Source organism: Sapajus apella, unplaced genomic scaffold (genome assembly GCF_009761245.1).
Source record: "Sapajus apella isolate SASKATOON/1434 unplaced genomic scaffold, GSC_monkey_1.0 scaffold151, whole genome shotgun sequence".
Lineage (NCBI taxonomy): Eukaryota > Metazoa > Chordata > Mammalia > Primates > Cebidae > Sapajus > Sapajus apella.
Genome location: NW_022437091.1, coordinates 927,621 through 951,637, shown reverse-complemented (window position 1 = coordinate 951,637; position 24,017 = coordinate 927,621). Strand labels below are relative to the sequence as shown.

Sequence of the window (24,017 nt, the reverse complement as noted above, 5' to 3'; positions counted from 1 at the left end):
TTATTTAAAAAATCTGGGGGCTGGGTGCGGTGACTCATACCTATAATCCCAGCACTTTGGGAGGCTGAGGTGGGGGATCACTTGAGGTCAAGAGTTTGAGGCCAGCCTGGTCTACACAGTGAAACCCTGTCTCTACTAAAAATGCAAAAAATTAGCTGGACGTGATGGTGGGCACCTGTAATCTCTGCTACACGGGAGGCTGAGGCAGGAGAATCACTTGGACCCAGGAGGTAGAAGTTGCAGTGAGCTGAGATTGCACCACTGCACTCCAGTCTGGGTGATATGAGTGAAACTCCGTCTCAAAAAAAAAAAAAATCTGGGGGCTGGGTGTGGCGGGTCATGTCTGTAATCCCAGCACTTTGGGAGGCCAAGGCTGGCAGATCACCTGAAATCAAGAGTTTGAGACCAGCCTGGCTAACATGGTGAAACCCGGTCTCTACTAAACATACAAAAATTAGCTGGACGTGATGGCGGGCGTCTGTAATACCAGCTACTCAAAAGGCTGAGGCAGAAGAATTGCTTGAACCCGGGAGGTGGAGGTTGCACTGAGCCTAGATCATGCCACTGCACTCTAGTGTGGGTGACAGAGCAAGACTCTGTCTTGGAAAAAAAAAAAAAATCTGGGAAATCCTGGACAGAACAATTAGGCAAGACAAAGAAATAAAAGGCATCCAAACAGGAAAAAAGTCAGACTATCTTTCTTCAGATGATATTATTCTCAACCTAGAAAACCCTACAGACTGCCAAAAGGCTAATGGAACTGATAAGTGACTTCAGTAATGTTTCAGGACATAAAATCAGTGTACAAAAATCAGTTGCATTTCTATACACCAATAATGCTTAAGCTGAGAGCCAAATCAGAACACAATCCCATTTACAATAGCCATGTTAAAAAATAAAATACCTAGGCATACATCTAACCAAGAAGGTGAAAGTTCTCTACAAGGAGAACTACAAAACACTGCTCAAAGAAATCATAGATGACACAAACAAATGACAAAACATTCCACACTCATGGATTGGGAGAATAAATATTAAAATGGCTGTAGTACCCAAAGCAATCTATAGATTCAATGCTATTCTGATCAAACTACCAATGACATTTCTCACAGAACTAAAAAAAACTATCCTAAAATTCATATGGAAGCAAAAAAGTGCCCAAATAGCCAAAGCAATCCTAAGCAAAAGGAACAAAGCTGTCAGCACCACATTACCTGACTTCAAAATATACTGTTAGGCTACAGTAAGCAAAACAGCATGGTATGGTACAAAAACAGACCAATGGAATAGAATAGAGAACCATAAATAAAGCCACATCCCCACATCCATCTGATCTTCAACAAAGATGACAAAGATAAGTAATAGGGGAAAAGACTCCATATTCAATAAAGGGTGCTGGAATAGCTGGCTAGCTATATGCAGAAGAGTGAAACTGGACTCCTGTCTTTCACCATGTACAAAAATTAAGATGGATTAAAAATTAAATATAAGGCCGGGCATAGTGGCTCATGCCTGTAATCCAAGCACTTTGGAGGCCAAGTCGGGCAGATCACCTGAGGTTGGGAGTTCAAGACCAGCCTGACCAACATGGTGAAACCCCATCTTTAAAAAAAAAAAATATATATATATATATATGAGCTCAAACTATAAAAGTTCTAGAAGAAAACCTTGGGAATGAATTTATTACTAAGTCCTCAAAAGCAATTGCAACAAAAACAAAAATTGACAAGTGGGACCTAATTAAACTAAAGAGTTTCTGCACAGCAAAAGAACTTATAATGGGACTACCATTTGACCCAGCAATCCCATTACTGGGTATATATCCAAAAGAAAATAAATTGTTGTACCAAAAAAACATGCACTTGCATACTCATTGCAGCATTACTCACAATAGCAAGGACATGGAATCAACTTAGGTGCCCATTGACACTGGATTGGATAAAGAAAATGTGGTACCTATATACCAAAGAATGCTGTGCAGTCACAAAAAAGAATGAAATCATGTTCTTTGCAGCAACATGGATACAGCTGGAGACCATTATCCTAAGTGCATTAAAGCAGAAACAGAAAACCAAATACCACATGATCTCACTTATAAATGGGAGCTAAACATTGGGTACACATGGACATAAAGATGGAAAAAGTAGACACTGGGGCCTACAAGATAGGGGAGGCAGCAAGTGCAGGAGAGGGATGAGAAACTGCCTGTCGGGTACTATTCTTACTACCTGGGTGCTGGGTTCAGTCGTATCCCAAAACTTAGCACCATACAATTCACCCATGTGACAAACCTGCATGTGTATCTACTGAATCTAAATAAAAGTTAAAATTATTTTAAAAATAGGCTGGTTGCAGTGGCTCATGCCTGTAATTCTAGCACTTTGGGAGGTCGAGGTGGGTGAATTGCCTGAGCTCAGGTGTTCGAGACTAGCCTGGGCCACATGGTGAAACCCTATCTCTACTAAAATATAAAAATTAGCCAGGCATAGAGGCATGCACCTGTAGTCCCAGCTACTCAGGAGGGTAAGGTGGGAGAATTGCTAGAACCTGAGAGGCAGATGTTGCAGTGAGCCGAGTTTGGGCCACTGCACTCCAGCCTGGGCAACAGAGCAAGACTCAAAAAGATTATTTTAAAAATAATAAATAACAAAAATCCAAAATCTGAATCAAGCGAACGATTAAAAATGAAATGATTGATGAATGAAAAAAATGTGAATATATCAGTCTCCTGCCCACCATAGCCCTGACCACTTCTGCCCAAACTTGTCCTTCCTCATGTGGCTGTGTCTATGTGAATGGTATCATTATTTCCTTGGTCACTCAACCCAGAATTTTGGGAGTTATCCTTAACTCCTTTTTCTCTTTCACTCTCTTATCCCAAGTTCTAGAATTTTGCCTCAAAAATAACTTGTGAATGAATTTCCAACTTTTTTCCCATTCCCCACTGTCATTGTCTTAACTTGGGCTCTTTTATCTCTCTTTTTTAAATATATTTTTTATTATACTTTAATTCTTGGGGTACATGTGCAGATCTTGCAGGATCGTTACATAGGTATGCACTTGCCATGGTGGTTTGCTGCCTTCATCCCCCCCGTCCCCTATATTAGGTATTTCTGTCAATGTTATCCCTCCCCAATCTCCCCACCCCCTGCTGTCCCTCCCCAAGTCCCACCTCTAAACAGACCCCACTGTGTGATGTTCCCCTTCCTGCGTCCATGTGTTCTCATTGTTCAACACCCGCCTATGAGTAAGAACATGTGGTGTTGGATTTTAATATTCTTCTCACTTTAGTTCTCCACATTCTGCTAGAGTAATCTTTATAAACACAAAACAGATTATATTATTTTCCAGCCTAAAATTATATGATGCCTTTAAATAATCTTCACGGTGCAATGTAGCTTTCTAGTGTGGCATCCTTTTGATCTTGGGTCACCTACCACTCCTCTCTGTTTGCCCATCCTCTTCCTTACATAATCTAATCTCCAACCACACCATCTGTGTCTCTTGAAAGTTATCACATCCTCTTGGGCTTCCATGCCTTTGTCTATGGCTTTTCTTCCTACTTGAAATGCCTTCCCAACCTTGGCCAAAATCAGGTTGAGTTTTCCATTGAAAAACTTTTCTAAGTACTTACCCCTTCCCTCTACCTAATCATATTTCTCTTGTCTATAAATAGTTCCGAGATTGCACTAAATACTATATCATCACTGCTGTTTTTTTCCTTCGTATCCACCTAATAACAATGTGACCCTGGACCCATCCTGACTGCAGGAATTTAATCACATTTTTGTTCATATTTCCAGCATCTGGCACAATTACCCATATGGTGGCATCACAGGTTTGAAATGTTAACCATGACTTTTTTTGATAAGCTGCTGTGTGGAAAACCATGATTTTTTATGAGTATTTCTTATTTCTCTCAATTTGGGTAGGTAGACTGGGAAAGCAATGTTGCAGAAGGAAGAGTAAAGTCTTTTGAAGTTTAATACTCATGGTGTGGAAAAAACCTGATGGGTCGGAGCATACCTTCTTATTTTCTCAGATTCTGCACACTAGGGAGAAAGAAGAGACTTGAAAGAGAAGAAAGGATACTTCAGAGCTAGTGGGGCCCCAGAAAGGGGCATAGTACTCTGCCTTTCCCAATCCCTGGCTGAGTCTGAAAGGGGAAATGACAGAACCACACATAGAGTTGTGGGTCTGAGAGCAGAACAAACTTGTGATTTGCTTTCTGGAAAGGGCCTTCTGGCAATGGCAATACAACAGAGGAGAAGAGACTACAAAAGGTTTCTAGGCAGGTGGGATGTTCAAGGGCAACAAGGAGTTTTCTGCAGTTCAGAGGTACAGAAATAGAGTAATGAAGTCTAGAGTGCCTGAGAGAGGTATAGAAGTAGCAGGGAGAGCTGCCTAAGCTTCAGGGACCTCACTGAGAAGAATGAGAAATGATGCACCAGTCACCTATGTGGACTGACAACCTGGGACAGGATGGGAGAATGCCAGAGGACAGATGGGTAAAGGACTGGCCATTTCCTATCCTCCTCCCATCCTCCTCAGAACTTCAGCACAACTCTGAAGAAAGTGTACTTGTGGGAGAACAAAGAATTGCCTGAGATTTAATTTCTGCCATCAGGTTCATGGGGCACCTAGGGAAATTAAGCTGAGTTTTAAAAATATCCAGAAAGTGAAATTTGTTGTACACGTGAGTTTCCGAACCTAGATTAGTATTTGTTTTGCCTGTCATTAGGCAGTGTTATAACTCACTAAATTTACGTAAAATGTAAGAAGGGGTATCACATTTTCATAAATAAACTTTGAAATATAAACATAATTTATGTTATTAGTTCTTTGTGAATAAAAATGTGGAAACATTCTGCTGCTCTGAGAGCTAGTGTGTCTTGGTCAAGTATGGATATAGTGGAAAGACTTTGACCTTATAGTCAGATAAATGTGGTTGTATATACTGGCTCTGCAATCTGCTGGCGGGGTTACTCTTTTTCTCAGAACCTCATTTGACTCACAAAATAGGTGCTTAGTGTATGTTAGTTTCCTTCTTCTACCTTCTATTTTGTCCTACAATATCTCCTATAGTCTCACCTGTATATCTGCCATTAATATTAATATAAAATAGCATTTTTATTGATTATATCAATTTAATAAATTATTGTTAAATTATTATTTTCACCATTTTTGTTTTAAATTCATCTGTTAGTTAGTTATATGTACTATTCTTTTTTTTGTGACAGGGTCTTGCTCTGTCACCCAGGCTGGAGTGCAGTGGTGTGATCTCAGTTCACTGAAGCCTCCACTTTGTAGGCTCAAGTTATCATCCCACCTCAGCCTCCCAAATAGCTGGGATTACAGGTGCATACGCTCACGCCCATCTAATTTTTGTATTTTTTGTAGAGACTGTTTTGCCACATTGCCCAGGCTGGTCTCAAACTTATGGCCTCAAGAAATCTGCTCACCTCAGCCTTCCAAAGTGCTGGGATTACAGGTGGTTATATCTACTGTTCCTAAGTAATGTGTTTATACTACTGTTTCTTGATTTATCTACTTAAAAGCAATTTGAAAATCAAAGCAATTTGATTTTCTTTCTTTCTTTCTTTCTCTTTCTCCCTTCCTCCCTTCTTTCTTTTCTTTCTTTCTCTTTCTTTCTTTTCCTTCCTTCCTTCCTTCCTTCCTTCCTTCCTTCCTTCCTTCCTTTCTCTCTCTCCCTCCTTCCCCTCCCTCCCTTCCTTCCTCCCTCCTTCCCTCCCTCCCTCCCTCCCTCTCTTTCCTTCCTTCTTTCTTTCTTTCTTTCTTTCTTTCTTTCTTTCTTTCTTTCTTTCTTTTTTCTTTCTTTCTTTCTTTCTTTCTTTCTTTCTTTCTTTCTTTCTTTCTTTCTTTCTTTTCTTTCTCTCTCGCTCTCTCTTTCTTTCTTTCTTCTTTCTCTTTCTCCCTCCCTCCTTTCTTTCTTTTTCTTTCTTTCTTTTCCTTCCTTCCTTCCTTTCTCTCTCTCCCTCCTTCCCCTCCCTCCCTCCCTTCCTTCCTCCTTCCTCCCCTCCCTTCCTTCCTTCCTTCCTTCCTTCCTTCCTTCCTTCCTTCCTTCCTTCCTTCCTTCCTTCCTTCCTTTCTCTCTCTCTCTCTCTTTCTTTCTTTCTTTTTCTTTCTTTCTCTCTCTCTCTTTCCCTTCCTTCCTTCCTTCCTCTCTCTCTCTTTCCCTTCCTTCCTTCCTTCTTTCCTCTCTCTCCCTCCATCCCCTCCCTCCCTCCCTCCTTCCTTCCCTCCCTCCCTCCCTCCCTCCCTCCTTCCTTCTTCTTTCTTTCTTTCTTTCTTTCTTTCTTTCTTTCTTTCTTTTCTTTCTTTCTTTCTTTCTTTTTCTTTCTCTCTGTCTCTCTCTCTCTCTTTCTTTCCCTCCCTCCCTCCCTTCCTTCCTTCCTTCCTTCCTTCCTTCCTTCCTTCCTTCCTTCCTTCCTTTCTCTCTCTCTCTCTCTCTCTCTCCCCCCTCTTCTCTGTCTCTCCCTCCCCACCTCCCTCCCTTCTTTCTTTCTGTCTGTCTGTCTGTCTGTGTCTCACACTGTCACTCAGGCTGGAGTGCAATGGTGCAATCTTGGCTCACTGCAACCTCCACCTCCCGGGTTCAAGCAACTTTCCTGTCTCAGCCTCCCGAGTAGCTAGGATTACAGGCACCCGCCACCAATCCTGGCTAATTTTTGTATTTTCAGTAGAGACGGGGTTTCACCATATTGGCCAGGCTGGTCTCTTGGTCAGGCTGGTCTCGAGCTCCTGATCTTGTGATCCGCCTGCCTCAGCCTCCCAAAATACTGGGATTACCGGGCGGTTTATCTACTTTCAATAAGGTGAGGAATTTTGCTCACTTACAGTAATCCTCTCCCTAGGCCTGCTTACATGTCCTCATGACATGGTAGCTGGCTTCTTTCAGAGTGAGTGATCTGAGAGACAGCAAGTTGGAAGGTGCAATGACTTTTTCGACCTAACTTTGAAATGCACACACCATCATATTCTCAATATCCTGTTGGTTCTATGAGTCAGCCCCATTCAGTGTGAAAGGGATTACTCAAGGACATGAATACCAGGCAAGATTGTACCAGGGAACTATAAAGCTGTTGGGATGGTCTGAATGTATGGTTGGGCTTGAGAGCTGTGAGCTTTCCTGCAGGTGGTCTGTCTTGCTTTGTCTGAAGAATAAGTGCTTTCTGTATCTTTAGTTCTTTCCTCTTAGATTGGCCAGATTCTCCGAAGAAGATTCTGTGGAAAGAAAAAGCAATCCTGCCAACAGATTGCAGAGCCATATTTATCTGACTCTAAGGTCAAAGTCTTTTCCACTATATCCATAATTGACCAAGACACCCCTGCTCTCAGAGCAGCAGAATGTTTCTACATTTTTATTCACAAAGAACTAACAACATAAATTATGTTTATATTTCAAAGTTTGTTTATGAAAATGTGATACCCCTTTTTACATTTTATATAAATTTACTGAGTTATATCACTGCCTGATGACAGGTAAAGCAAATACTAGTCTAGGTTCGGAAACTCACGTGTACAACAAATTTCACTTTCTGGATATTTTAAAAATTCCTACCTGGAGAAGAAACATTTTATTCCCAGCATTCTGGAAACCCAGTAAGAGAAGAGAGCAGGAGGAGATTTCAGTATCCAGGATACCCACATCCACTGAATCTCCCTGTTTCCAGTATGATATTTGTACTGGACCATTCTCAGCTAACTTCTGAAAATTCTATTAGATTTTTGTTGTGCTCGCTTCGGCAGCACATATACTAAAATTGGAACGATACAGAGCAGATTAGCATGGCCCCTGCGCAAGGATGACATGCAAATTTGTGAAGCGTTCCATATTAAAAAAAAAAGATGTGTTAGACCTTCTCATTTTCAACTTCATGTCATTTAATGTCTTTTACTTCTTCCATCTCTCTCCATTTATCTAAGTCACAATCTTGAAAACAAATTTTTGTTTTCACCAGTGTTTAGGTTTTTCCCTGACCAAGCAGATGAATGGTAGTACTATTTATTGAGAGGAGCAAGTTTTAGGACACATCAAGAGTTGTCTTTTTTTACATGTTAACTTTGAGACACTTATTTGACAATATATTAATTAGGATTAGGTTCCACTGTTTATGAAACAACAGAAACCCAGAAACAGCTTTCATAAGTATGTTTATTTCCTTCTCATATAAAAGAAATCCATGGCTGAAAAGGCAGACTTATACTTAAGGACCCAGGGTCCTTTTATCTTCTTTCTCTGCTATACTTAGCTTCCTGCTTCATGGTCCAAATGGTGACTGGAGCACCAGTTATCATGTCACATTAGCCCCCTGCTTAAAAACACATTCTGGGTGGTGTACCTGTAATCCCAGGTACTCAGGAGGCTGAAGATCACTTGAGCCCAGGAGTTTGAGGTCGTCGTGAGCCAAGATCACATCATTGCACTCCCCAAAAGAACACTCCCTGGAAGCTGTGCTCAACATATATCCCACTGGCCAAAAGTTAGTCAGATGACCACATTTTGCTGAAGAAGAGATTGAGAATGTTGCTTTGTAGGAGGATGGCTAGGGCAAAAGGTAGAATGGATATTGGGAGACAAATTAATAGCTGCAGAGGGAACAGATTGAGTCTGGAGACATAAATGTTAGAGTCATCAGTATACAAGTGATTTTTAAAGACATGGAACCTAGATGAGGTCACCTAGAGAGTTAGTGGTATATAGGGAACATGAGGAGAAATATCTTTTGGTAATACTTTCACCATGTTGAAATCTTTTCAGAGTATCAGGTGTCTTAAGGCTCCATTAAAAAAAAAAAAAAACAGCAACTATGGTGGATTTATTGAGGAGTCTTAATTAGCAGTGGTAAAATTATTGTATTAGTCTACTTGGACTGCCATAACAGAATACCACCGACTGGGTGGCTTAAACAACAGAAATTTATTTTCTCACAGTTCTGGAGGCTGGCAGCTCAAGATCAAGGTGCCAGAATTGGTTTCTTGTGAGGCCTCCCTTCCTCATTTGCAGATAGCTGTCTTCTTACTGTGTCCTCATATAATCCATTTTCTTTTTATAATTTCTTAAATAATTTTTAATGTTGGTGGGAACATGGTAGGCCTATATATTTATGGGGTACGTGAAATGTTTTGATACAGGCATGCAATGTGTAATAATCACATCATGAAAAATGCGGTGTCCATCTCCTCAAACATTTATTCTTTGTATCACAAACAATCCAATTGTACTCTTTTAGTTATTTTAAAATGTACAATTCAATTATTATTGATTATAGTCACCTCGTTGTGCTGTCAACTACCAGGACTTATTTATTCATTCTATTTTTTTTGTACCCATTAACCACCCCTCCTCCCCCACCTCCATTACCTTTCCTAGCCTCTGCTAACCATCCGTCTACTCTCTATCTCCATGGGTTCAATTGTTTTCATTTTTAGATCCCACAAATAAGTGAAAACATGTGATTTTTGTCTTTCTGTGCTTGACTTATTTCACTTAATATAATGACCTCCAGTTCCATTCATGTTTTTGCAAATGATAGAATCTCATTCTTTTTTATGGCTGAATAGTACTCCATTGTGTATACGTATCATATTTTCTTTATCCATTTATCTGTTGATGAACACATAGGTTGCTTTCAAATCTTGGTTATTGTGAACAGAGCTGCAACAAACATGGGAATGCAGATATATTTTTGATATACTGATTTCCTTTCTTTTGGGTATATACCCAGCAGTGAGATTGCTGGATTGTGTGGTAGCTCTATTTTCAGTTTTTTGAGGAAGCTCCAAACTATTCTCCATAGTGGTTGTGCTAGTTTACATTCTCACCAACAGTGTACAAGGGTTCCTGTATTAGTCTGTTTTCACACTACTGATAAAGACATACCTGAGACTGGGAAGAAAAAGAGGTTTAATTAGACTTACAGTTCCACATTGCCGGGGAGGCCTCAAAATCATGGCAGGAGGCAAAAGACACTCCTTATATGGCAGTGGCAAGAGAAAATGGGGAAGATGCAAAAGTGGAAGCCTCTGATAAAACCATCAGATGTCATGACACTTATTCACTACCATGGGAACAGTATAGGGGAAACCGCCCCCATGATTCAAATGATCTCTCACCAGGTCCCTCCTGCAACATGTGATAATTATGGGAGAACAATTAAAGATGAGATTTCGGTGGGGACATAGCCAAACCATATCAGTTCCCTTTTCTCCACTTCCTTACCAGCGTTTGTTATTGCCTGCCTTTTGAATATAATCAATTTAAACTGAGGTGAGATAATAGCTCAATGTAGTTTTAATTTGCATTTTTCTCATAATCAACATTGAACACCTGTTCATATGCTATTTGTATGTCTTCTTTTGAAAAATGTCTATTCAAATATTTTGCTCATTTTAAAATCAAAATTTTAGATTTTTTCCTCTAGAGTTGTTTGAGCTCCTTATATATTCTGGTTATTAATCCCTTGTAAGATGAGTAGTTTTCAAATATTTTCTCCCATTCTATGGACTGTCTCTTTACTTTGTTGATTGTTTTCTTTGCTGGCAGAAGTTTTAAACTTGATGTGATCCCATTTGTGTATTTTTGCTTTGGTTGCCACAATACTTGTGGGGTATGACTCAAGAAATCAGCCCAGACTGATGTCCTGGAGAGTTTTCCCAATATTTTATTGTAGTAGTTTCATAGTTTGAGGTTTTAGATTTACTTCTTCAATCCATGTTAATTTGATTTTTGTATATGGCAAGAGATAGGGGTCTAGTTTTATTCCTCTGCCATATGGATATTGTTTTCCTAGCACTATTTATTGAAGAGACTGTCTCTTTCCCCAGTGTATGTTCTTGGCACCCTTGTAGAAAATGAGTTCACTGTAGCTGTGTCAATTTATTTCTGGGTTCTCTATTCTGTTCCATTAGTCTATGTGTGTATTTTATGCCATACGATCATTAGTTTGGTTTGCTCTTGCTCTTTTGGTTTTAAAGATGTATTGTTAAGTGGTTTGTTTGAAGTTTTTCTTCTTTTTGATGTAGGCACTTATAGCTATAAACTTCCGTCTTAGTACTGCTTTTGCTATATCATATAGGTTTTGGTATGTTGTGTTTCCATTATTTCTTTCAAGAAAATTTTCAATTTCCTTCTTGATTTCTTCCTTAAACTACTGGTCATTCAGAAGCATATTATTTAATTTCCATGTGTTTGAATAGTTTCCAAATTCCTCTTATTGATTCCTACTTTTATTCCATTGTGGTCAGAGAACATGCTTCATATTATTTCAGTTTTTTTAATGTTTTAAGACTTGTTTTGTGACCTAACATATGGTCTATCCTTGAAAATGATGCATGTGCTGAGGAAAAGAATGTGTATTTTGCTGTCATTGGATGAAATGCTCTGTAAATATCTATTAGATCCATTTGGTCTGTAGTGTGAATTAAGTTTGGTGTTTCTTTGTTGATTTTCTGTTGGAAGATCTGTCCAATGCTGAAAGTGGGGTGTTGAAGTCTCCAGCTATTATCATATTGGGGTCTGTCTCTCTTTAGCTCTAATAATATTTGTATATCTAAGTGCTTCAGTGTTGGTACATATATATTTCTAATTGTTATATCCTCTTGCTGAATTGACCCCATTATCATTATATAGTGAACTTCTTTATCTCTTCTTACAGTTTTTGTCTTGAAATCTATTTTGTCTGATAGAAGTATAGCTACTCCTGTTCTTTTTTAGTTTCCATTGGCATGGACTATCTTTTTCCATTCTTTTATTTTCAGTTTACATGTGTCTTTATAGGTGAAATATGTTTCTTGTAGGCAACAGGTCAATGGGTTTTATTTTTTTCCTGTGTGTCTTTTACATTTTAAAAAGAAAAAGAGATGAGGTCTTGCTATGTTGCCCAGACTGGTCTCAAACTCTTGGACTCAAGTGAATCTCCCGCCTTGGCCTACCAAAGTGTAAGATTATAGTTGTGAGTCACCATGCCCAGTTGGGTCTTAATTTTTTTATCCATTTGGCCACTCTTATGTCTTTTGATTGGAGAGTTTAGTTTGTTTATACTCAATGTTATTATTTTTTCCAAATCAACAGGTTGTCTATTGCATTATTTAAATGTCACAAATAGATCTTAGGAATCATCTGGCATCTTTTTTTTTTTTTTTTTTTTGAGACGGAGTTTCACTCATGTGACCCAGGCTGGAGTGCAATGGCGCGATCTCGGCTCATCGCAACCTCTGCCTCCTGGGTTCAGGCAATTCTCCTGCCTCAGCCTCCTGAGTAGCTGGGATTACAGGCATGTGCCACCATGCCCAGCTAATTTTTTGTATTTTTAGTAGAGACGGGGTTTCACCACGTTGACCAGGATGGTCTCGATCTCTTGACCTCGTGATCCACCTGCCTTGGCCTCCCAAAGTGCTGGGATTACAGGCTTAAGCCACCGCGCCCGGCCATCATCTAGCATCTTGTTTCTGTAGCTGTACAACTCTTAGATCTTATTTATCAGCCTGCTAAACAGCTCCTTTTGCAGAGACACAGATACCATCCCAAAATTTTCTGATATCCTTGTTTTTAACTGTTGTGGCTTGCTGAATCAAAGCCACTAAATTTGAAACAAGCTCAATGTCATTTCCTTCAAGGATTAATTCATCTTTTTGTACTTGAGTTACTGAACAAGGAACACCTGGCCTCACCCAAACCCTCACCCAAACCCACTGGATGTATTTTTCACCCAAGAAATTTTGGATTTCAACAAGAGACCCATTTTCCTGGATAATGATGTTGATGACAAAGTGGGTATCCACAGACCTCATCTTGTAATGGAAGCTCAGTGTAACACCCTTGATCATGTTCTGTGCATGACTACAAAAGTCAGAATAATAACCAGTTTCTTTCTGTTACCCCGCCCTTTGTCAACCTAGAGCCTCTTTTTTTTTTTGCTAAGAAGACTGGGTTCTGCATTGACGTGATTAAGTCACATCACAGTGTTCCTTTGAGCCCTTCACAAAAACTGTGCATCCCTTCAGAGTAATGCCAACATTTTCTGGAATGTTGACAGTCTGATTGCTGAGAATGGTCTTCATTCTCTCAGTAGATGCAGCAAAGAAAAAACATCTTCAATGTTATTATGGGGGATAAGAACTTACTCTTGCCATTTTGTTCCTTGTTTTCTCCACCCAGTTCTCCTCTCCAATTGTAATCCCCATGTGTTGAGGGAGGAACCTTGTGGGAGGTGGTTAGATTATGGAGGAGGTTTCCCCCATGCTGTTCTTGTGATAGTGAGTGAATTCTCATGAGATCTGATGGTTTAAATGTGTTTTGCAGTCCCCTCAACTCCTGCTGCCATGTAAGATATGCCTTGCTTCCCTTTCACCTTCCACCATAATTGTAAGTTTCCTGAGGCCTCTCTAGCCATGTGGAACTGTGAGTCAATTAAACCTCTTTTTTTTTTTTTTTTAAATAAATTACTTAGTCTCAGGTAGTTCTTCATAGCAGTGTGAGAACAAACAATTAATAATACAGAAAATTGGTACCAGGAGTTTGGAGGCACTGCTATAAAGAGACCTGAAAATGTCAAGTGACTTTGGAACTGGGTAATGAGCAGAGGTTAAAACAGTTTGGAGGGCTCTGAAAAAGACAGGAAGATGTGAGAAAGTTTGGAACTTCCTAGAGACTTGTTGAATGGTTGTGACTAAAATGCTGATAGTGGTGTGGACAATGAAGTCCAGGCTGAGGTGGTCTCAGATGGAGATGAGGAACTTATTGGGAACTGGAGAAAAAGTTACTTTTGCTATGCTTTATCAAAGAGACTGGAAGCATTTTCCCCTGCTTTAGATATCTGTGGAATTTTGAACTTGAGAGAGATGATTTAGGGTGTCTGGTAGAAGAAATTTCTAAACAGCAAAGCATTCAAGATGTGATCTGGCTTTTTTTTTTTTTTTTTTTTAATTCTTCAGCTAAGACAGCGGAAGAGGTAATTTATTGTATGGTTGTTACACTCAGCCACAAGTAAACACAGAAATAGTCTAGAATGTCACAGGTCCAGGGCAAAGGACCAACATGGGCAGTTTTGGTTATGAGCAAGGTGGGTCTCAGAGGTGATAAGCGATCAGATGGCGATGAAGTTCTAGATCCATTGAGACAAGCTCTAGACAGTAGCATGCAGTCCCACAATTTGTACCAGCATCCCCAGCGTCTGGCATTCCATGTTTCTGCTCCTGTGGCCTCCATGGTGCGACAAGCTAGCAGTTTACTTGGACCTCTGCCTCATCTTTCTTCTTTTGCGCTTCAGCCTGCGCATTTGTTTCTTCCTCCATTTGGCTCTCATGGCGCAGAGGTTTCCAAAAAAAATGGCGCTAAGGCCGAGAGCCTGGCTTTTTTTCTTAAAGCAAACAGTCATAGACATTCACAAAGAGATGGTCTGAAACTGGAACTTATATTTAAAAGGGAAGCAGAGGATAAAAGTTTGAAAAATTTGCAGCCTGACCACCTGGTAGAAAAGAAAAGCCCATTTTCTGGGGAGAAATTCAAGCTGGCTGCAGAAATTTGCATAAGTAAAGAGAAGCGAATGTTAATAGCCAAAACAGTGGGGGAAAATGTCTCCAGGGCATTTCAGACATCCTCACAGCAGTCCCTCCCATCACAGGCCTGGATGCCTAGGAGAGACAAATAGTTTTATGGGCCAGGCTCTGGGCTCTGCTGATCTATGCAGCCTTGGAACACGGCACTCTGCATCCCAGCTGCTCCAGCTCCAGCCATGGCTAAAACGGGCCAAGGTACAGCTCAGGCTGTTACTTTAGAGGGTGAAAGCCCCAAGCCTTCATGACTTTCACGTGGCATTAGGCCTGTGGGTATGTAGAAGACAAAAGTTGAATTTTAGAAGCCTAGATTTGAGAGTATGTATGGAAATGCCTGGTTGTCTAGGCAGAAATCTATTGCAGGGGTGGAGTCCTCATGGAGAACCTTTACTAGGGCAATGCAGAGGGGAGGTGTAGGGTTGGAGCCCCCACCCTGAGTCCCTACTGGGGCACTGCCTAGTGAAGCTGTGAGAAGAGGGCCACTGTCCTTCAAACCACTGAATGGTAGATACACTGACAGCTTGTGCTGTGTACCTGGAAAAGCCGTGGGCACTCAATGCCAGCCAATGAAAGCAGCTGGAGGGGCTGTACCCTGCAGAGCCACAGGGGCTGAGCTCTCCAAGGCCTTGGGAGCCCACCTCTTGCATCGTTGTGTCCTAGATGTGAGATCTGGAGTCAAAGGATTATTTTGGATCTTTAAGATTTAATGGCTGCCCTGCTGGGTTTCAAACTTGCATGGGGCCTGTGATTCCTTTGTTTTGGCCATTTTTTCCCATTTGGAATGGGAACACTTACACAGTGCCTGTACCCCCAGTGTACCTTGGAAGTAACTAACTTGTTTTTGATTTTACAGGCTTATAGGTGGAAGAGACGTGCCTTGTCTCAGATAAGACTGGACTTGGACACTTGAGTTAATGCTGGAATGAATTAAGAATTTGGGGGATTGTTGGGAAGGCATGATTGGTTTTGAAATGTGAGAAGGATATAAGATTTGGGAGGGCTAGGGACATAATGATATGATTTGGCTCTGTGTCCCACCCAAATCTCATCTTAAATTGTAATCCCCCTGTGTCAAGGGAGGTACCTGGTGGGAGGTGATTGTGGTTTCCCCCATGGTGTTCTCATAATAGTGAGTAAGTTCTCATGAGATCTGATGGTTTAAATGTGTTTCTCATTACCCCAGTCCCCACTGCCACATAAGATGTGTTTTGCTTCTTCTTCACCTTCTGCCATGATTTTAAGTTTCCAGAGGCCTCCCCAGCCATGTGAAACTGTGGATCAGTTAAGCCTCTTCCCTTTATAAATTATCCAGTCTCAGGTAGTTCTTTATTGCAGTGTGAAAATGGACTAATACAGTCACATATCTCTGTTTCTCCAGGATTGATCCCTGGTACATTATTTAGTTCATTTTATGAGGTCATGTTTTCCTGGATCATCTTGATACTTGTAGATGTTTATCTAAGTCTGGGCATTGAAGAGTTAGGTATTTATTGTAGTTGTCACTGTCAGGCCTTGTTTGTGTCCGTCCTTCTTGGGAAGGTTTTTGAGATATTCAAAAGAACTTGGGTGTTGTGATCTAGGTTGTATCTGTTTTAGGGGGGACACCAAGCCCAGTAGTATTGTGGTTCTTGCAGACTTGTAGAGGTACTGCTTTGATCATCTTAGACAAGATCTAGAAGAATTCTGTAGATTACCAGGCAGAGCCTCTTGTTGTCCTCCCTTACTTCCTCCCAAACAAACAGAGACTCTCTCTGTTCTGGGCCACTGGGAGCTGGGGGTGGAATGACACAATCACTCCTGTGACCACCACCACTAGGACTGTGCTGGGTCAGACCTGAAGCCAGCACAGCACTGGGTCTCACCCAAGGCCTGCTATAATCACTCCCTGGCCACTACCTATTTCACTAAAAACCCTGGGGCTCTACAATCCACAGATGGCAAAACCAGCCAGGCCTATGTCTTTCTCTTCAGGACAGCCATTGCCCCTAGCCGCAGGGTGGGTCCAGAAATGATATCTGGGAGCCAGTGGCTACAGTAAAAATCTTTAGAAGTCTACCTTGTGTTCTATTGCACTGTGGTTGAATGGGCACTCAAACCACAAGATGCAGTCGTTAGCCAGGCACGGTGGCTCAAGCCTGTAATCCCAGCACTTTGGGAGGCCGAGGCGGGTGGATCACGAGGTCAAGAGATCGAGACCATCCTGGTCAACACGGTGAAACCCCGTCTCTACTAAAGCTACAAAAAATTAGCTGGGCATGGTGGCGCGTGCCTGTAATCCCAGCTGCTCAGGAGGCTGAGGCAGGAGAATTGCCTGAACCCAGGAGGCGGAGGTTGCGGTGAGCCGAGATTGCGCCATTGCACTCCAGCCTGGGTAACAAGAGCGAAACTCCGTCTCAAAAAAAAAAAAAAAAAAAAAAAAAAGATGCAGTCGTTTCCACTCTTCCCTCTCATTTCCAAAGGCAGAGGAGCCTCACCCTGTGGCCACTCCCACCTCAGGCCGATGGGGAGTAATGCCACACTACTGCCAATATTCCCTTAAGACTTGAAGTATCTTTAGTCAGCTTGTGGCGAATGCTGCCTGGCCTAAGACTCACCCTTCAGGGGAGTGGGCTCCCCTCTGGTCCAGAGCAGGTTCAGAAATGCCATCCAAGAACCAAGTCCTAGAACTGGGAACCCCAAGAATCAGCTTGGTGCTCTACCCCTTCTGGCTGAGCTGGTACTTAAGGTGCAAGACAAAGTCCTTTTTACTTTTCCCTTCACTTTTCTCAAGCAGAAGGAGTTTTGCCACATAGCCACCACAGCTGGAATGTGCTGAGTTTCACCTAAAGCTAGCAAGTCTCAGTGTCTCATTCAAGGTCCTTGGCATAGTACCTGGGTATTGCTGCTTGTTATTCAGGGCCCAAGGACTCTTCAGTTAACAGGTGATGAATCCTACCAGGACTGGGCCCTTCCCTTTAAGGTGGTGGATTCTTTTCTGGTCCAGGGTGTATCTAGAAATGTCTGGGATCTAGGGCCTGGAAAGGGGGTCTCACAACTCTTACTGCTGTCCTATCCTGCTGCTCGTGAGCTGGTATCCAAGATGCAAAACAAAGTCCTCCCCATCCTTCCCTCTCCTCTCCTCAAGTGAAAGGAAGATGTCTCTTTTGGAGCTGCAAGCTATGTAGCCTGGGTTTAGAGGAGGGGCAATGCCAGCATTCCCTTGGCTGCCCTGGCTGGTGTCTCAGTAGGTCACGTGTCCTCCTAGTCCACTGTCTCCAGGTCCAGTTCAGCACTAAGGTTCCTGTAGGTGTTGCAGTCCTTGGGGCCTAGACTGCCTCTCACATTTATCTGGGACGCCAGAGTGCTTTAGCTGGCAGTCATGAGGCTTTCCGAAACTGAAGCTACAACCACTGGAATCGGTGATTCTCCCCTGGCAGGGGCTGGTTTAAATACTCCCTCTGTGGGAGGGTATCAGCTGAGTGTGATTTGGTTTGGCTTTCTGCTATAACAAAGGCAGCACTGAGGTCAGTGCCTCACAATTGCTGGCTCTCCCTCTCCCCAGGGCACATAAGTGCTCTGCACCACACAGTTGCTGCTAGGGGATGCGAGAGGAGTGTCACCAGCTATTCCAGAATGTTTTTCCAACCCTTCAGTGCCTCTTTCAGTAATGTGAATACCAGGTACTGTGAGTGCTCACCTGATTTCTGGTTCTTATGAAGGTGTTCTTTTTGTGTCATAGTTGTTAAATTGATGTCCCTGCACAGGATATAATTGGTGGAGACTTCTTTTTTGCCATCTTGCCCCATCCCTCTCCATATGATCTGTTTTCTGTGTATGTGTGAAGAGATACAGCTCTGGTGTGTATTCCTTTTCTCATAAGGACACCAGCCCTATTGGATTAGAGCTCTACCCCGATGACCTCATTTAACCTTAATCACCTCCATAAAGGCCCTATCTCCACACACAGTCACTTTGGGGGTTAGGACTTCAATATGTGAAATTAGTCGTAAAATAATAAACACTTATCTTATAGTTTCTCTGGGTTAAGGATTCAGAAGTAGCTGAACGGTGGTTCTGGCCCAAGGCATTTCATGAGGTTGCAGTTAAGATGCTGGTTGTGGCTGTAGTCATCTGGAAGCTTAATGGGGGCTGAAAGCTTCCAAGATGGCTCACTCATATGCCTGGCAAGATGGTGTTGGCTGTTGGCAAGAAGCCCCAGTTCTTTCCAGCTGGGATGTACCCAGACTGAGCAAGGAGTCAGCAAGGTGGAAATTGCTGTCGGTTTTATGGCCTAGCCTTGGAAGTCATGCATTGCCATTTCCCCAAGACTGTATTCTACTGGTTACCCAGGCTGTTCAATGTGGGCATTCCACAAAGGCATGAATACTAGTGGTGAGCATCATTCGAGGCCATATTGGAGGCTGGCCACCACAGGGTACCAGAGTTTATCCTGGATCCCATGGACAGAAGGTGCATCTGGTTTCATAAGAAGTCCTAGAACCTGAAAGCAAGGAGGACAAAAGGCTTGCCTTTCTTTGTGCCTTTTTTTCCCTCTCTGTCTCTTTCTCTCTCTTTGTCTTTCTCTCTTCCTTTGATTTTTTGGTACCTTGTTTATGCTTCCTTCCACTTTGCTCTGTGAACTCTGTATCTGTGAACATGTGTCTGCGAACTACCTTTTGCTGCCTCAGCAAACATGGCTGCTGCCCAATGACTGCCACACTTCCTGGGTTTTCATATCTGTTGAAGTGAAGAGCATAGAATGACTAGAATCAGTGAGTCCCAATTCTAGATTCTCAAGAGATAGAGTCTGTTTTCTATCCTGGTTTGATTAACTGAGGAAAGGGGGGTCTAGAGGCATATAGTAAAAATATGACCAGAGCAGCCCAGAGAATGGGGAATGGACTGTGAACTGGAAAACATCTTTAAGTGTCTGTTATTTTGATGACAAACCACAATGACATCTTCTCAAGAGCATAAAGCTGAATTGCATCAAAAAATTATTTAAAGATTCAGCTCTGAGAAGGGTTAATATACTATGCGTTCTCTTATACATCTTTCAGATAACATTTTATTTTTTCTTTAAGTTTTTTACTTCTCTTTCTTTTCTTTTCTTTTCTTTTTTTGTGTGGAGGTGCTGGAGATAAAACCCGGGGCCTCGTACATCCACACAAGCATTTCAAAACTTCACAAAAACGTTTACGTTTTTTCTCACTTATGTTTTACGTACATTTTATCCTTCAAACCAAGTTGTATAAAATTTGTTTCAAATTTATCTCTAAAGTTTCACAAGATATTAGTCATAGAGTTCATGCTTTCAGAATATTCTGAAAGAACTGAACTTTGAAACTTCAATCCAGCCAGCTAGAAGTGGTTTTAGAGAAAGAGAGATAACTGTTTAGTCATCTCCTGGGAATTTCTCTTATTAGGATGCTTGCCTACAGTAGTTTGGGGACACTTATCCTTGTTGTAATACTGCAAGTAATTTGTAAGCAGTTTTAAATATTGCAGTTAATGGATGAATAGGTGGAAACAGAAAATGGTCTCATCACAAAATGCAAGTGAAATAGATTGCCTCCACTTCAGTGAAGTCCATTTTCCTTTGACAGTGTGTTCTGCCGATGCATATTCTGAAATGGACATGAAACTTGAGAAGGATTTCTTCTGCATGGCATAAAATGTTTAACACATTTAGAGCAGAATAAAATGATGATTAGGGCTTTGGCAAGTCACTTTTAATCCTGTTTCTTTATTTGCAAAATGGGGTGTTCTTGTTATAGTTGTGCAGCAAATCACCATAAACTTATTGGCAAGTCACCATTTCACCTTGCTGAAAAAGGTTGGGGACTGCTGACTCAGGGTATTTGGTGGGAGAAATGTCTAAACAGCAAAACCTTCAAGAGGTGGCCTGCTTCTAACAACCTGTGATCACACACAGGAGCAAAGAAATGACTTAAAGTTGGAACTTACATTTAGAAGGGAAGCAGAGCCTAAAATTTTGGAAAATGTGCAGCCTATCCCTGTGGTAGAAAAAGCAGACTGTGGAGCAACAACTTCCTAGAAAGATTAGTGTGACTGAAAGGGAGCCAAGTGCTAATATCCTACACAATGGGGAAAGGGCCTTGAAGGCATTTCAGAGACCTTGGAGACAGTTCCTTCCATCATATGCCCAGAAGCCTAGGAATAAAGAATAGTTTCAGGGGCTAGGCCCAGGGCTTCATTGCCCTGCTCAGCCTTGGGACACTAACCCCTACATCCCAGCTGTTCCAGCTACAGCTGTGGCTCAAAGAGCCCCAAGTACAGCCTGAGCCGCCATTCTGGAGGGCATAAGCTGTAAGCTTTGGAAGTTTCCACCTGATACTAAGTCTGCAGGCACACAGAATGCAAGGGTGAAGGAGGCTGGCAGCTTCCTTCCTAGATTCCAGAGGATGTATCAGGAAGCTTGGATGCCCAGGCAGAAGCCTGCCACAGGGCCACAACCCTGACAGAGAAACTCTACAAGGGCAGTGCCAAGGGGAAATGTGAAGTTGCAGCACCCCCACTCCACCATAGTCCCCATAGGGGCACTGTCTAGTGGAGCTGTGGGAAGGAGGCCACTGTCTTCCAGACTCCAGAACGATAGAGCCCCCAGAAGCTTGAACGCTCAGCCTAGAAAAGCTGCAGGCAACAGACTTCAACTTGTGAGCAGCCACAGGGGCTGAACCCTGCAAAGCCACAGCAGTGAAGCTCTGCTCAAGGCCTTGGAAGCCCACTGCTTGTACCAGTGTGCACTGAATGCAGGACATGGAGTCAAAAAAGATTATTTTGGAGAGTTAAGGTTTAATTATTGCACTCCTGGGTTTCAGACTTTTATGGGGGCCTGTAGCCCCTTTCTTTTGTCCAGTTTCTCCCTTTTAGAATGGTAATGCTTGCTTAATGCCTGTATCATGATTGTATCTTGGAAGTAAGTAACTTGTTTTTAATTTTAGAGGCACATTAATGGAAGGTGGACTGCTTTGAGTCTCAAATGAGATTTTGGACTTTTGACTAAGTTGACTCTAGAATGAGTTAAGACTTTGCAGGACTGTTGGAAAGGGATGATTATGTTTTGCAATGTGAGAAGAACATGAGATTTTTTTTTGGGGGGGTGCAAGGGCAGAATGATATGGTTTGGTTGTTTTGTCCCCTCCAAATCTCATGTCAAAATGTAATCCCCAGTGTTGGAGGTGGAGCTTGGCGGGAAGTGTTTGAATCATGGGGGCAGATCCCTCATGAATGTCTTGTTGCCCTCTTCACAGGAATGAGTGAGTTCTCACTCTGAGTTAATGTAAGATATGGTTGTTTAAAAGAGTGTGGTACCTCCTTCCTCTTTCTCTCTTGCTCCCATTCTCATGGGACATGTGTTGTGCTGGCTCCCCATCACCTTCCACCCTAACTGTAAGCTCCTTGAGCCCTCACCAGAAGCAGATGCCAGCACTGTGCTTCTTGTACAGTCTGCAAAACTGTGAGCCAATCAAACTGTTTTCTTTATAAGTTAGCCAGCCTCAGGTTTTCTTTATAGCAATTTAAGAACAGACTCACACAAGCATAAAACATGGGTCAAGACTTCAGAAAGGACTTAGCTGGGAAATTCTTGCAACTTGCCTGTGCAGTTGCATTCAGATATTGACTGGGATGCAGGCATCTGAAGGATTGACTGGCCCGGGAATCCATGATGGATCCCTGTAAAGAAAAGAGGTTTGAGATTTGGATTCTTATAAAGGAAAGAGAGTTCAGTGGATGATCATAGTTTACTGCAGCCTTGAACTCAAGCAAGCCTCCTGCCTTGGCTTCCCAAAGTGCTGGGATTATAGGTGTGAGCCACCATATCCTGGTAGCAGAGCCTCTTAAGTGGTGTCTGGTTTCTCCCAGAACAAACATCGCAAGAGTGCCTGATAGAAGTTGCATGGCCTTTTCTGACTAGCCTTGAAAGTTAATGACCTCATTCTGCTATACTCAAGTGATTAAAGCCTACTGGGATTCAAAAGGCGGAGACCATGGGCCCAACTTGTTGATGGCAGGAGTGGCAAGATCACATTGTGGGAAAGTATTTGGGATGAGAGATACTGTTGTGGCCATATTTAGAACATACAATCATCCACATAGAGATAATATTACTATTTCATAAGGTTTTGTGAATACTTGTGAAAAGTGTGTGTGAAGTACTTAATATAGTGTCTGGCACATTGGAAAGTTCAATAAATGTTACCATTTTTCTTATTATTTCAACACTTCCCTTTGCAGAATTTTTCAGTTTGGAGTAAAAACTATTTTGAGTTTCTAAATTGCTTTTAGTTCTCAGAAGTATCTGATTATGTTTAGACAGGTCAAGGCCAAAAAATGTAAAGTGTAATTGGATGGAAATGTATTGTGGTTACCTGTAAAGTGTCTTTCTGAATTCTGAAATACACAGCAGCCTTTGGTGAGAAGGCAAAATATTCTAAATGAGAGGACAATTCTTTATGGCTCTCTTGCTTGCTTTGAGATAATGAACATGCTTTGGATTGGAACTTCCACCAGAGGGTTAGCAGCTTCATTTGTCTTTGTTTTCTCACCTTTAAATATGTTGTAATGATGAAGCCGTTGCAAACTTTCTTATCAAGGTTTGCAGGACTGTTCTTTATGGTCATAAAAGTCACAGATTTTCAGATGTTACAAAATTTAGCAGCAGCAACTTTGCCTTCCCAGGGGGATTTAAAATGAGCATCCCAGACAATGAAAACGCTTCTGACAAACTCAGCTTGTGCTTTGTTGTCAGGCTGTGATGATTTAGATCCTCCTCTCCTTCAGAAATCGATGTCACTGCTGCCTAAGGTAGCTGGCAAGTGATGTTCTCTTTATCTGCCTTTTGCTGTGAAATCGTGTTCTTATCACTGTGCGTTGAAGGACGTCTTTGTACCTGACCACTTTGATTTGAGGGTGATGTCAAACAGCTTTTCACCCAAATAAATATTCAGTTGTGACAAGAATGACAAATAGAACCTTTGTGGCCTTGTTTCAATTGGAAGGAATGAGGAATGAATTAGTAAGGAAAAATATTAAAATAACTTTAAAAAATTTTTGATGTAAAATAATGTATGTTCTTCACAGAAAATTTTAGAATGTCTAGACAAGAAAAAAAAAAAAAAAAAAAAAAGGGCTGGGCATGGTGGCTTATCCCTGTGATCCCAGCACTTTGGGAGGCCAAGGTGGGATGATTTCTTCAGATCAGGAGTTTGAGACCAGACTGAGTGATACAGCAAGACACTGTCTTTACAAAAAAAGAAAAGGAAAAGAAAAAGAAAAAGTGAAACACTTAGCCAGGAATTGTGGAGGTCAGTGCCAGTAGTTTTAGCTACTTGGGAGGCTGAGGTGGGAGGATCACTGGAAACCAGGAGTTTAAGGTAACACTGAACTACGATCATGACATTGCACTCCAGCCTGAGGACAAAATGAGACCCTGTCTC

The 24,017-nt window shown here is 41.8% G+C and overlaps 2 long non-coding RNA genes and 1 other non-coding gene across 3 annotated transcripts in view; 2 read left to right on the top strand and 1 right to left on the bottom strand.

Moving 5' to 3' along the window:
• LOC116541385 overlaps positions 1-24,017 on the top strand; it is an 88,256-nt gene that overhangs the window by 48,677 nt on the left and 15,562 nt on the right. The window lies entirely within an intron of this gene.
• On the top strand, positions 7,755-7,861 carry LOC116541496. Its single transcript, XR_004264837.1, has one exon. It is a non-coding gene; the product is annotated as a U6 spliceosomal RNA (small nuclear RNA).
• On the bottom strand, positions 14,286-22,460 carry LOC116541384. The gene is made up of 3 exons (XR_004264813.1): positions 22,451-22,460; positions 20,828-20,829; positions 14,286-14,355 (listed from the first exon to the last, which is right to left on the bottom strand). It is a non-coding gene; the product is annotated as an uncharacterized LOC116541384 (long non-coding RNA).